At 36.0% G+C, this 14,084-nt stretch overlaps 1 long non-coding RNA gene across 1 annotated transcript in view; it reads right to left on the reverse strand.

Annotated features, from left to right (window-relative positions):
• LOC121154495 overlaps positions 1-14,084 on the reverse strand; it is a 163,256-nt gene that overhangs the window by 35,031 nt on the left and 114,141 nt on the right. Inside the window, exons 3-4 of the long non-coding RNA XR_005883534.1 lie at positions 11,419-11,567; positions 3,316-3,496 (exon numbers count right to left, since the gene is read on the reverse strand). This is a non-coding gene — a long non-coding RNA (uncharacterized LOC121154495). The remainder of the gene's footprint in view (positions 1-3,315; positions 3,497-11,418; positions 11,568-14,084) is intronic.

Raw genomic sequence — 14,084 nt, forward strand, 5'->3', positions numbered from 1 at the left:
ACAATGTTGTCTGACTAAGCTGTGGTCATTTGGTGCTAAGCATCATGAAGACATTGCTGAAGAGAAAAGGTTACCATGCATGCACCAGGATTGTATGGGCAACGGTTTGTGTCCCGGATGCTCCACTTGCCTCTGGCTCCCTGCTTGTGGCCTGCGAGGATAGTGGAAGATGGCCAGGGCTTTGGGACCCTGTGCCTGTGTTGGGAACCTGGAGGAAGCTCCTGGATCCTAGCTTCCAATTGGATAGGCTCATTGCGGCCACTTAGGGAGTGAACCAGTAGAGGGAAGATTTCTCTCTCTTTCTCTTTCTCCCCTTCTCTCTGTAAATCCGAGCTTTCATTTACTTTTAATAAATAAATCCTTTAAAAATATAGTTGGAAGAAAGGAAGACATGTACATGCTAATTCCTTCATATCTTTTTTCAGATTCAATAAACATGGCCTAATGTGGCTATATGAATCTAACAAAAACTACTTTAGTTTGTCCTATGTTCATTTTTATCTGAGCTTAGTACCTCTATTTGGAGGATATAATATATACGTGGTGAATTAATGCTTATTAGAACTATTGGAGATCTTGACTGCTGAAAAATTCACTTTTAATACTTGCAAACTAATGTTAATGTTATGAACCTTTTTATTAATAAATTAGTTCATCAAACTATCATAATTTTATAATCTATTAATACATGAAAATGAACCATTTTTAATGAAATACATAAAATCATTATGTATTGCATGTGTAGTGGAATTTAAGTTTTTCTAACTTTTTTAGTATGTTATTCTCTTTTATTACTAGCAAGAATTAATTCACAACAAGCCCTAAGTACACTGCTGAGTTACTATGTCTTCAATAATAATAACAATTACCCTTTACCTAAAGTAAAACCTGTTTAAGACTATCCCAGGCCTCCCTACCACCAGAATCTCACATACTACTTACTCTGGGCTCATGTTTTCAAAATTCTCTGCACTGTTTGATAATACTAATTATGTTTTAATGTCTTCTGAATTGACTTACAGAATACAAATTTCATCTGGTTGCTTCTTTCTCATATCTATATTTGTTTTTCTTTATTGTTTTTCTCCTTTTATGTACCCCTCTTTCTGTGTGTTGTTCCTTTTTACAACTACCACTTTGGCATTGGGTCTGAAACCTTGCAGCAGATTAGAATTGCCTTGGAAGTTAAATCTCAGAATTAGACATCATTTCAGACCAATGTCCTCAAAAACTCCGAAGCACAAACCAAGCATTATTTTGTTTGTTTGGGTTTTAATTTCTAGGGGATTCCAACAAGAGGCAATGTCTGAGGACAGATGCACTTTATTATCCAAAACATGATCATCAGATTTGTAAGTTGGGCAACACATATACAGTCCTTAGAAACTGAGAATCTCAAATCTGGTGCATGATGTGGTGGGTTAAACTGCTGCCCATGATGCTGCCATCCTCTATGGGTGCCAATTTGAGTCCTGACTGCTCCATTTACAATTCAGCTCTTTGCTAATATGACTGAAGAAGTAGCATAAGATGGCCCAAGTCCTTGGGCTCCTAAACTCGCATAGGAGACCAAACAAAGTTCCAGGCTCCTAGCTTGGCCATTGCAGCCATTTAGGGATGGAAGCAACAGCTGGAAAATCTGTTTGGTTCTCCCTCTCTTTCTGTAACTCTATCTTTTCAATATATAAAATCTTTATATGTGTACATGTATACACAGAATCACACATCATCTCATACGAACTAGAAGAGAAAGTGCATTCTAGAATCCTAGATGACTCACACCCACATTAAAGTTGACTTAGAGAATCAAAGTTTAGTACTGCTCTTAACTTGCCTTATTCTTTACACCTGTTGCATTTATTTATGGAATGTATGTTATCTGTGTATTCCAACGAGGACATCAAACTCAACTTGAATTTAATATTCTTTGTTCTGCAATCTAGACTCATCAATTTTTTTACTAATAAAATCTTAGCTTTATACTTTGAAAAACTGTGACTTTGATCTAAATTTTTTTCCCGCCTGTTTCAGGATTGTCACAGTTCCATATTCCTCCACTTGCCCTAGCAAAGACAGGAAAGTAGCAGTCACTGGTTCTTCGCTGGGAACATTTTTGTTTTTTCTTTTCTTTTTTCTTCTTTTTCCTTTCTTTTTCTATCTTCTTTCATTCCTTTCCTCAGTCTTTCCTTTCTTTACTTTTTAAAAAGACATTTATTTGGGCCCGGCGGCGTGGCCATCCTCGACTGCTTTCCCAGGTCACAAGGAAAGTGCAGCATCTGGGACACGAACTCAGGCCATAGGGGATTCCAGCACATCCAAGGCAAAGATTTAGCCCCTGAACTGTCACCCAGGGCCCTGGTATAAATCTTCTTTCATGCACAGTCTAAAATCTAAATGTCTTTTTATTTTGCTCTTCCATTTTCTCTGTATTTTATCCCTTCTATTTGCACTCCTATTTAAAACATATTTTCCTCTCACTTGGTCTTTTTTAGGTAACTTCCACACATCTCATTGCCTTCAGTAATTCCTCATTTCAGTTTATTGTGTGTGGCTGTTATGGCTTAATCTCCCCCAACATACACCATTATTAACTTTAAAGAATTGTTGTAAAACAAATTTATGATCTCTAGAGAAGACTTCATGTTTTAGCAATTCATTTATGAGTTTCACTTTAATGGAATTATAATCTACCATCTTAATTACCACATTAATTTTTACATTTTCTGAATTCTTTGGTTTCTTTGCAAATGAAAAATAGGTGATCATTTTAAAAAGACTGGTAAAACCTTTAACAGTCAAACCAAGAAAGCTTTAATAGCCTTTGAGAATAAATATAATAGTGTTGTTTTTGCTATTAAATTAGAAAAAGACTGTGTGTTTCCCATTTGGTTTAGCTCTTTTTACTGTTTATATTTTTAGAAACTGTTAATACTTCTAATCACAGCCAAGAGTATTTCCTAAATATAATAATGTAATAAGATTAATTGTCCACACTGATATTTTAATGAGTTCAGATTTTGCTCAATCTTCAATATGTCATATTAAAATAATTAAATTTAATCCAAACTGGGATACTAACGATGATATAGTTGCCTACTTATCTTATGATTAATTTTTCTAAATGAAATAACATTCCAAAGCTTTTACCTTTACCACTTTGAAAGGCTTATAGACCATACAAATAATGAGGCAAGTCTTTCAAAAGGAATCTTCAGTTTTTAAATTGCAAAGTTTAAAATAAACTGACTTTGTACATGCGTTTGTTTTGAGAAGCGACTGGTTCAAGGGTGAATAAACAGAGATATTATCACTTACATACTTTCATTAGCTGATTTTTATGGAGGCAGTTTGGCTTGACAGTTCAACTGAGTTTTGAGTTGTTCTCATGCCACATCAGGTTTGATGAGTCTGGGCTCTCCTGCAGGCCAAGTGTCCAGCTGATGCCCGGCCGAGGAGGCATGGATGATGAGGGCTCAGGTACTTGAGTTGCTTCCACCTGGGTGGGAGATTCAGATTTATTTCCAATCTCTTGGATTTTCCTGACTCAATCTTAGTACACACTCAGAGAATGAACCATGGAAGCTCTCTCTGCCATTGCTTCTCTGTTTCTCTTCCTACCTCTCATCTTAAAAGGAAAATAAATCAAAACTTTGAAAACTCATTTTCATACACACAATATTCTTGGGTATTAGTAGTTATATAACATATTTAATGGGATATTGCAATGGAAACTCATGAGTTGTTGGAGCTGCCTTTGAGTCTGAGAAGAAATCTGAATAGGTTTAAATCCATTTAATTCTACTTCCTCTGGTCAGGCATACTTTCTGAATTCTTAGAAACAAAATGAGAATACACATAAAGACAGAAGCCTTTAAGAGCAAGGCAGTTGAAGCCAAGGCATAAACATTTTCCACATTTTCTTTTTTTTTAACTGAGGAAAGCATTAAATTTGTTCTGAAACACATGCTCACATGGTGTGTGTTTTCATTCATTATTCAAATTAGCAGATTAATTCATTTTCATTCCCAGTAGTTATTAAATAGAGACAGATCCTTCTGATGTAGCTGCTGACTGATGAATTATAATATGATAAAAATTATATGATTGTTATAGACACAGTGGGCAGCAAATATTTCACAAAAGTAAAACCACAGATTCTAACCAACAGCAATTTAAAGGGCAAATCTTCCTCTGGGAAGAAATTGAAACAGTATTTTTTTGGAGTTTCCCTTGCCCTAAATCATGCAAAAATTTTCAAAATATGAAATTTCATAGATACCAAAAAACAAACATTCGCATCTCAGGGTTACAGGGATTTCACAAATTAACACAGTAATGATCCTATGCTTGAATTATGAGACTGAGTGGCCAGCAGTGGGATCCAAACAAGGCTAGCTTTTCTGAAGTTGCTGGTTTCTTGGTTTCCATGTGCTGCTGTGGGTTCCTCAGAGTAGAGGTCACACAGCACGTAGGGAGGGGTGGAGGAGCTCAACTGTTCCCACCTGAGCTCTAGAAAGCAGGATCATAACATCCCGGAAATGCATAATGGTACAGGCAGTAGCGGCAGTGCTGACTAGGCCTGGGAAAGCAATGAGGAAGCAACATCCCCCCCGAGTATCAGGACAGCTGGGACAACTTGCCCCTGAGTGAGCGGTGAGTGCATGGTGGAGCTGCATAAGAAGGTCGGACACGAGCATCAGTGCACGTATGCTTCTTCACTCTGGAACTCACGGAAACGTGGGGAGAGTCGGGCCACTCCAGAAACAAGATGGCTAGTGTACCCAAGCACTCTCCTCACAGATGTGACACTCAGATTTACATGTTCTTTGCAGGTCTCAATCCCTAGCTTTCTCCTTGTCCACAAGTAGTAACACGTATCAGTTGTGACTGTGCATAATTCTAATGAAGTATTTACAATTTATCTGGAGAAAGCAGAGGCAGGAAATTTTCCACAATCAATTCAAATCATTTTTCTCCAAAATGTATCATCTTGCCAAAAAGAATCAAAAGCAAAATATTTCCTCCTATGTTCAGCTTGACAGAAAGTTCCATTTTTGTGAAAGAGGAATTCAGAAGCCCTGATGCATTGTCTGTCCTTAAGGAAGCATCCAGGCATAGAGTGTGGCCTTTTCAGTCCATCCCCCATGTTTGTTCAGAATCAAGAAACATGGAGTTACTATGTCTTTAGCAACTGCCTCAACAAAATGTTTACAGTATTTATTTAGGAAGCAGATAAAAATACTTTTAACATAAAGATATAAAAATGGCATGTATATACAAAGAGATTCTCCCATCTACTGGTTTATTTGCCAGATGTCCTTAAGAACCATGGCTGGGCCAAGCCAAATTTAGGAATTAGAGATTTTTAAATTTTATTTTATTTTTAAAGACTTATTGATTTCTCATTGAGAAGGCAATGATACAGCGAGAAGGAGAGACAGAAAAAAAGATCATCATGTTGCTGGTTTATTCCCCAGATGGCCTCAATGGCCAGAGCTAAGTCGATCAAGAGAGGAAGCAGGAGCCTGGAGCCAGCAACCAGGAGACCCCTCCAGGTCTCCCATGCAGATGCAGTGTCACAAAGCTTTGGACCATACTCCACTGCATTTCCAGGCTGCAAGAGAGCTGGATCAGAAGTGAAAGACCTGTGACACGAACCTCCACCCATATGGGTGCCAGAGATTGCAGGCCAAAGATTAGTCAAGTGAGCCATCATGCGCAAACCATGCAGCCAGCAACTTAACCTGCAACTTAGAGCACATGTTCTATAATCTGCTATTTCCCAGGGTATATAGTACCAGGAAACTAGATTGGAAATGGAAGAGCTAGGACCCAAAGCAAGCTCTTGGAGATGGGATGCAGGTAACCCACACTGGGCTGATCCATCACACTGCAACATCCATTCCAACTCAGGTCTTCAAATTGTCCTGTTTGGACTGCACTACTGGTTTTTCTTCCTAGGCACTTTTTAGGTTTTTTTTTTTCCCCTAGTCAGTATTCAGTTTGTCATATACAAACTCAAATTATTATTCCTCTGATTAAGACCAATCTTAAACCAAAATAAGAAGCAAATCAAAAGATACAAACATTCCCAGGCTTCATAACACACAAAGTCCACATCTTTAGCTTAGAAAAGATATCTTATAATAAGCACTTTGTTCCCTGAACTCTCCTGTCTATAGTAGAATTTGAAACATAATAAACATCTTAAACATTTAATGAAAGTATTCACAGATTCAAAATACAATTCTAGAAAACCTTCACATTTAGTATTTCTTCTACTACCTACTTCTCTTTCTGCTAGATAAGCCTACACATGCAGTGTTTCTTCTTCCCCATATGTCTCTTTCCCTCTACTCAGCTGTTTAACCCTATATGAAGCTATTTGATTAGGTACCCCTCTTTTTAAACAGCCAACATGGAACTTAAAAGTTATATTCCAACATTGATAAACTGTATTAGATTATCTATTTTTAAAGGTGTGTCTTTTGTGTGGATGGCACAGAGGTGCAGTAGGCTAATCCTCCACCCTGGCGTGCCAACATCACATATGGGCACTGGTCCAAGTCTCTGCTGTTCCAATTCTGATCCAGCTTTCTGCTTATGGCCTGGGAAAGCAGTGGGGGATGCTGCAAGTCTTTGGGACCCTGCAACCACATGAGAGACACAGAAAAAGCTCCTGGCTCCCAGGTTTGGATCAACTCAGCTCTGGCAGTTATGGTCAATTTGGGGAGTAACAAGCAAATTAAAGAGCTTCTCTAGCTCTTCATCTCTCTGTGTAAAATATGCCTTTCAAATAAAAATAAATCTCAAAAAGTATATCTTTTGCAAACTTAACTACAGATAGATGCATAGGCAAATACACAGCTAGCTAGCTAAAGATACAATGATAGAAAAAATAGAAAGTGGAGTGGGAGAGTGAAAAAAAAAAATTGGTGTCCTTATCAATGAACTCTCATTAGGACCAGGTAAGTGTATGAACTGCTGGTCCCTGCTCTGGAATCTGTCTACCTGATTTTTTTTTTAAGTGTGAGGAAACCATGCATGATATTTATGAGTCTTTGATAGAAATAATCAATCTTTTAAAAAACAAAAAAGTTTCCTGACATAAGTGATACAATCACAGGTTTCAGAGGATAGCTTGAAAGGTGGAAAATAAAAGTTTTACTCATATTCAATACCTTAAGAATCATTCTACTTCTTAATTATTTAATGTTATTAATAATAATCTGTTATTTTGAGTCTATTGAGCCTGAATTGCCTAAGAAGTGAAACAGGATACCAAATTTCTATCCCATTTTCGAATACTTCACTGACACACTGAAAGTCAAATCAGATGACAAAAATATCCTCAAAATTCTAAAATGCCATGGGAAATTATTATTCTCTCCACACATTCAGCAATTTAGTAGATGAATATTTCAAAGTATTTATTTAGCATATGAACAAATAGTGTCCTACAGAGCTCTCAGAAGTCTATTAAGCATTTATGGTAATGTGGAAATTTATTTTTTATAATGCTCTTCTGGGAATTCTATTACAAGAAAACACATTGTCAAACATATTTTCCTTCTCAATCTTCTCTCCAGGGGAAAGAATAGGTCAAGGTTGTATTGATGTATAGTGGATGAGTGTTAAAAATTAGCACTTATAAATGCAGAAAAATTTTAGTTCACATGAAATGAAAATCTAGAAATATTTTTGCTTAAATATTTTAACTGGAGAATTATTGCTTGTTTCTATCAAATCACTTATGAAATCTTCAGATTTCACATTTACTTTGATAACAGTTCACATTCATACCTTTAATTATTTTTTATTCTAAATATCTTTGAAGATTGAATATAGAACTCAGGTTTGAAAATTATCTTTCTCTTGATTTTTACTTATGGTGTGTATTACTTGTTTAAAAATGGGATAAATTTTAACCAGCAATGGATTATCTTTTTACTATCTATTGTCCTGATATTTGTTTTTTCTCTTTACATTTCTGCTTCTTTTAATAGTACTATTATTATTATTTTTTTACATATAAGTTGAAAATAACAGGGAGCTTTATTTCTCACATTTTTTGAACTCAGAATACATCAGTGTTTCATGGACACTTCAGATTCTTCCCTAAGTGTTTCTTGATATATAGGAATACCTAACCAAAACAGATTTCTCAAGCCAGATAATATTTCCTTTTTACTGAAAGGTTATTTTGTATAATCGTCCAGTCAATACCTGCACACATCTCCCAGAGGCAACTACTGTGGTCTGATTTTTTTTTTTTTTTCCTGCCAGATAGCTCTGTCTGTGAGGGGCTTTCATTTAAGCAAAACCATGTAACATGTACTTTTCTGGGTAAAGTTTCTTTATCTATCTTACAGGTTTAGGAGTTATAGGGTATGAAATGTGCCTACATTTAGGAACCTACTGGAAGTTTTCCTAAGGCATTTGTTTTAGCTTACATTTTAAGCAACAAGGTTGAGAATCTAGTTGGTTATATGAGCAAAACTCAAAAGTTTGAGAAAAATGGAGTTAAAAGATATATTTATTTTGCCATAAAAATTGAGATTCAGCCAGTTTTATGACAATATTTTTCTGGAGTCACTGGAGGAACTTTATAAGGCAATTATTGTACTGACACATTTCTTATGTTGTATATTTTTAAATTTTAGTCATTCTGTAGATAAGCAGAAATCACATTTGGGTCCAAAGTTAACTTTCTCTAATAAATGATAGTATAATTGAAGTGGAGGGGCTTCTTGCTTACACATTTTCTTCTTGCAGTATCTGTTCAAATCTTTTGCTGATACTTTATTGAGTAAATTGTGCTTTAATTTTTTAAATTATACACATATATATGCATATGTGTATATATATACTAGATACTACTCAAAAATAGTTTCTATTAATTCTAGAAAAATTCCTAATGAGATTGTGATTATAATTTTGTAAAATTTAGGTTAATTTGATAAAAGTGATACATTTCTAAACTTTATTTATTTGCAAAGTAGAGCAATAAAGAGGATAAGAAGAAAAGACAGAGAAAGAAATCTTTCATTTCTTAATTGCTTTCTTAAATGGCCATAAAGGTTGGGGTTGGTCAGGCCAAAGCCAGGTGCCAGGAACTCTGTTATAGCAGGAGCTGAATTACTTGGACCGTCTTCTGCTGCTTTCCCAGGAGCATTAGCAGGGGCTGGATTGGAAACAGAGTCCCTGGGACACCAATGGGCATTCCAAAATGAGGTGCCAGCATTGCAAGGAGCAGATTACCCTTCTTGCTAGCTCTAAAGTTTGATATTTTTAACATTATTGTTATATAATATTGTATAACATTATATAATATTGTTTTAGCAATATATTTCAACATTTGGCCATTCCCTCTACTTCTTTAATTTTATTATTTGCACAGAAGGTGAAAATATTTCATGTTTTTCACAATACAGATTTAGAAGCATAGGAATACTAATCACTCTAGCCTCCTACCTACATTCCCACCAACCCTCCTCTTGCCTCCTTCCTTCGGTTTTTTAAAAAGTTTTTACAACGGCATACTTTTACTTCACTTTACAGTCATAGACTTAATGCTTTACTTTGTAGCTTTCAACAAATAACAGGTAGAAAAACAAAACCCTACTACTCTTCAATAATATAGACACAAACTATAAGAAATAATCAAATCTTAAGATGTCAACCTCACTTTGAATAGGTTACATTTTCTTTTGCACTGTGTGTTAGTTACCACAGAGCACCTCAAGTTGAGGTGCTCAACTGTGTATTAGTTACCACGGAGCACCTCAAGTTGTGCATACATACACAATCTTTTTTATCACACAAATTTAACAGAATATTAGTGCACAAACTTCTGTAGCTTGTCTGACTAAAAAGCAAATCTAATTTTCACTAGGAATGTCCTTAAAATTGTACATTTTCCCGTACTCTGCAACTTCTTCAGTATTCTAAGTAGGATTCAAGACATGCATGCTTGCAGCTCTCTCTTTTGTATTGCAAAAATATAAACTCCACAGTGTTTGCATTTGATGCAGCACCCATTTTGCCACTGTAACACCTGAGTATCATGGAGGTGGTTGCTTCAAGTTTCTGTTCTGCTCTCTCCGCTACCACTTTCCATTAATGCAGAGTCTGAGAGACAGCCAGTGATGGCTAAGTAACCCAGATGGAGTTTCTGGCTCCTGACTTCAACAGCGTCCAGCCCTAACTGATGGACGTATTTCAGGCATGAACCAGTAGGTGGAAGGCTGATATCTGTCTGCCTCTCTAGCTGTCCATCTGTCTCTCTCTCTCTTTGAATAGAAGATGAAAACAAGTAACTACAAATTAAAAAATTAGCTAACATTGTTTAAATAATTTATATATAAAACAACTGAAAGCTATCAGAATATGTTGTTGGCTTTGTTGCTTCATTTATAAATATTCAAAAAATAAGACTGAAAATAATATGTTAATGCATTTTGTGAATATATTTGCATAACAATTTGCAAGGGATTTGGAACTGCTTTTCTCATGAATGTTTCACTCCGATTCTGAGATCTGAGTGCTTCCCCTGTGTTAACACTTCCCTCTAGTTCATTTTGCGTATGTATGTGTAACAGAAGTTAAGACACACTCTAAATTGTCAACACTTTACAAATTAAATCTGATTCATCCTGTTTTGCTTTTATGAGATGAATTTGTCTTTATTATTCCTTTCATCAAATAGTAACTAAATGATGAGTTGTATTTCTTGTAAAAAAAACACTAAACAAGCAAGTTCATGTGCAGTCTTCTATGAACAGCGCATAGACTGCTACACTTAGAAAATATTCTTGAGTCTGTGACTTTCTAAAAAAGGTTTTCACATTATAGTAGCTGTTCATTTTCTTCTTATAATAACAATTCTGAAGAACTGCAATCTCAACTGCTTTTCCTTCTTGTTTTACATGTAGGGAACAAAATTAAAGATATGTAACAACGTTCTCAAATTCATGTCTAACAAATATTTTGGTCAAGTTAATATTTGCCTGGATCTTCTGGCTCCTAAAACAACAGTGTTTGTACAGCTAAAGAGAAAGCAGCAACAGATTTGCCTACGTATTGTCAAAATGGGACAAATAACCATCCTCCAGACCCTGAATATGTTATCTGGTCCCAAACACATTTCTTTCTGCCTGCGTAGTATAGCAACACTCTTATAATTACCCATTACGCCAGCCAAAATGGCCATTGCTTTTAGTCTGCAGCTGTAGCATATCATTTAAGCTTAGCAGGAGCCCCTCCATTCCCTTGTCCTACAGATAAAATTCCCTTATGATTTTCAAATTCTTGATATGTCTCACCATGGAATAAATTCCCTTCCACCACAATCCAATCTTTATTCATCACAGGTAGATGTTTTAACATTTATACTGTTAACCCTTTTCATGGACTTACCTAATGTTCTACCCACCAATGAAAAGAACTCAATTTCCAGCCAGAAAATGATCCTGTTCCAAAACTCTGCCTCAGTACTTAATGAAGTCAATTGTGACGTATAGCAATAATGTAGATGATTTAATCAGGAATCCACCTGTGATTTATACCTGTGGTGGAGAGGGGGAAGGTTAAGGTCGAAATATTTCACAAATTGGGCCTTAGTTCGGTCTCACTGTGGACTTCTGATAACTCTAAAGGGAATCCTGAAGTGATCAGTGGCCAGTATTTGCAACTTCACATCAAACAGTCATTAATTGTAACAACCTGGCAAGACAGCAGGTCTCTAAGTTATGTGTCTCTCTCCAGTGGGGCAATAGTTTGCATAGCTAGCTGAATACTTTCTAACAGTAGGGGAATAAGTCCATCATTCCTGAAAGGAATATACATAGAACATCACAGTGTCTATCATTCTTTCTTTAAAATCCATAATTTCTATTTTCCCTGTTCCTCATGTCATCCTGGTCAGTTAGATGGTAGTTGAAAATGGGACGCAGAGTTTTTTCAGCTTTGATCTCAGTATTTTCAGTTATTCCATATACTTCCATATTTGCATTATTCTTTGTATGACTGTCCGCCCTTTCCTCTTTTATATCTTTCTACAAATTTGAGCATTTCTGACATAGACTCAAACCTTGTCAACAACTGTTCCACTTGATCTTTTCTTTCTACTCCTTTGAATGATACATTTGGCTGCATTACAGATAGTGGATAAAACTAGGCTGTAATTCATTCTTCCCCTTTCAGTCAATCCTGGATTAATCCTCTAGTCTACCATCTTTTTTTCTGTCTTTAAAGTCTTGTAAGACATTAGACCTGCTGTGAATAACTTACTCAAAAATTATACTTGGTGCAGTCTTTTACACAGAGCATAGCCAATAAATACACACAAACCTTATCATAATATTTTACCAGAGACATCCTATAAAATATTTAATATTTCATTATCAAGAGGTCAATTTAAAATTTATTTTAACAAGATTTATATATGTATTCAAAAGGCAGAGTTACAAAGAGAGAAAGATCGTTAGTTTGCTGGTTCATTCCCCAAATGTCTACAATAGCTGTGGCTGGACCAGGCTGAAGGTAAGAGCCAAGAGCTTCTTCTAGCTGTTCTGTGTGAGTGAAGGGGCCCAAGCACTTGAACCAACCTCTGCTGCCTTCCCCAGGCACATTATCAGGGAGCTGTATCAGAGTCGAGCAGGCTGACTCAAGCTGGTACCCATGTGGGATGCTAGTGCTATAGAAACATACTTAATCTGCCGTACCACAACTCTGTTCTGTAAAGTTTCTATTATTCTGACATCTGTGCATGACGTATGGGTCATAGACAAGATCCATACACCTAGACAGTCTAGTCTTCATCTCTGAATTAAGCTTTGTATATCTAGCATGTTCTGTATGCTGACTTACCACATCCAGCGCATAGTAAATATTCAACCATGACCACTGTTCCACTTCCCTAAGGTCAGTCTTCCCCAGGTTTGAGAGTACAATGAAATGTAAGTATCTGCATCACGAAGCTTACATTTGAAAACACCAACTCAATTCTAGTTGAAACACAGCTAATTAAAAATGTATGTAGGACATGAAAAGATACTACCTGGCATATGAATTTTAGTCTTTTTTTGCTTTTGGAAAAGTAATAGATGGTGCTCCCTTAGAAGAAAAGTCTCTTCCCTGTTAATGAACGTTCATCACATTATCTAAAACTATGTCCTGTTGTTTGTACATTCGTGCTAACGGGTGATGAAGTGGGAAGATGACAGGTCCTTTGCAGCATGTTTGATTTCTCTGTGGAAGGGAATTTGCTCCTGGTGAGCAAGAGGCTGACTATATTTCCTCTTGAAATAACAGAAACATTTATACAAAATAATAAAGCTCCATTACATCCAGGTAGCAATTCTCCTCCTAAAGAAATTGAACTCCCAAGCTGGGTTTTTAAGTTCTCTCACATTCCCCGTTTCTACTAAAGTAACAGTGATCGGTGATGACTGTCTACTGAAGTAATAATGATCAGTGAGTCCACTGTAGCCATTATTTGGTTTATAAGAAGTCTAGCTAAAAGGGATGAAGCCAGCTCTCATTCTCTTCTATCCAAATCAGACTGAAAGGAGAGACACTGGTAAGACACTAGAACTTTGTAAGAACTCTGAACTCTGAAGTCTCCATACTTCTTAATTACAGTGTCCTGAATTCAAATTATAATCAATACGTATTTTTTCCAATGGTAAATATAATTAAGGATAATGAGTTTTCTTATTACTACCCAACAATCATGGAAGAATCAGCTTCAATCTTAGGAGAATTCTATTACAGTAAAAACAAATAAACAAAAAGGCTTAATTAGTACTGAGAAAATCTTCCAGGACACAACACCACTATTACACCACAACTAAAATAACCAAAACCCTCAGACATACACCCAAAACCTCCAACAAATTTCCTTCAACATTCATCAAAAAACACCACAACATATTACTACAAACAAAACCTTTTATACAACCAAAAAAACATCCCACATTCACATAAGTATCATTAAATACCATAAAAACAATACTCATAAATCTATATATAACAAATCACCATACAACTCCCACCTAATAATATTTACTAACCCCCCCCCC

This window comes from Ochotona curzoniae, unplaced genomic scaffold (assembly GCF_017591425.1).
Source record: "Ochotona curzoniae isolate NIBS_2020 unplaced genomic scaffold, NIBS_Ocur_1.0 contig_2754, whole genome shotgun sequence".
Classification (NCBI taxonomy): domain Eukaryota; kingdom Metazoa; phylum Chordata; class Mammalia; order Lagomorpha; family Ochotonidae; genus Ochotona; species Ochotona curzoniae.